Source organism: Bison bison, unplaced genomic scaffold, assembly GCF_000754665.1.
Source record: "Bison bison bison isolate TAMUID 2011002044 unplaced genomic scaffold, Bison_UMD1.0 scf7180017847536, whole genome shotgun sequence".
Lineage (NCBI taxonomy): Eukaryota > Metazoa > Chordata > Mammalia > Artiodactyla > Bovidae > Bison > Bison bison.
Window position 1 is genome coordinate 1060 of NW_011478109.1, and position 1174 is coordinate 2233.

Genomic DNA, 1174 nt, shown 5'->3' on the forward strand with positions numbered 1-1174 from the left:
TAAAACCTAAGTACCAGAAAAATCAGAAGCGTGGATGTCAGAATATTGCTTTATTGTTATGAGAGAGGTGATTTGATCTTTCTGGGGAGATATATATTTAGGTTTTAGATCCTGAATAATATTCTCATCTAGTGACCTCTTATTGTTTATCTATTACTGTGATGCTTATTCTCCAACTAGATGGGTTCTTTTTAGCAAGATATAAAGAGTCACAAATTGAGAGATCAAGAGGAAAAATCAGTTACCATTGGATTGGCCATCCTACAGGGCCTCTGATGTTACAAAACTATGGAGCCATCATAACAAAAATTCACCAAGAATCTACTTGGTTCTAGGCAACTAAAGAAACAACACAGAATGGAGCACTGGAACTCCACCCTGGGAAGTGGCTTCATGTTGTTGGGGATTCTGAATAACAGTGGGTTTCCTGGGCTGCTCTGTGCCACAATCTCAGTCCTGTACATGCTGGCCCTCACCAGCAATGGCCTGCTGCTCCTGGTCATCACAATGGATGCCTGGCTCCACGTGCCCATGTACCTCCTGCTCAGGCAGCTCTCTCTCATGGACCTCCTCTTCACATCTGTTGTCACTCCCAAGGCCATCATAGATTTTCTGCTCAGTGAAAACACCATCTCCTTTGGGGGCTGTGCCCTTCAAATGTTCCTGGCACTGACAGTGGGTGGTGCAGAGGACCTCCTACTGGCCTTCATGGCCTATGACAGGTATGTGGCCATTTGTCATCCTCTGAACTACATGGTCCTCATGAGGCCAAGGGTCTACTGGCTCATGATGGCCACACCCTGGGTCCTGGCCTCCTTGAATGCGTTATGTCATACCCTGTATACCATGCACTTCCCTTTCTGCAGGTCCCGGAAAATCAACCACCTACTCTGTGAGATTCCACCTCTATTGAAGTTGGCCTGTGAAGATGCCTCTAGATATGAACTCATGTTGTATGTGACTGGTGTGACCTTCCTGATTCCTCCTCTTGTTGCTATCCTTGCCTCCTACACACTAATCCTACTTACTGTGCTCCACATGCCCTCAAATGAAGGGAGGCAGAAAGCCCTGGTCACCTGCTCTTCCCACCTGACTGTGGTCGGGGTGTTCTATGGAGCTGCCACATTCATGTATGTTCTGCCCAGTTCCCTGCACAGCCCCAAGCAGGACAACA

General features: G+C 47.3%; 1 pseudogene; it reads left to right on the forward strand.

The window, feature by feature from the left end:
- The first annotated feature begins 357 nt into the window (after positions 1 to 357).
- LOC104991083 overlaps positions 358 to 1174 on the forward strand; it is a 7779-nt pseudogene continuing 6962 nt past the window's right edge.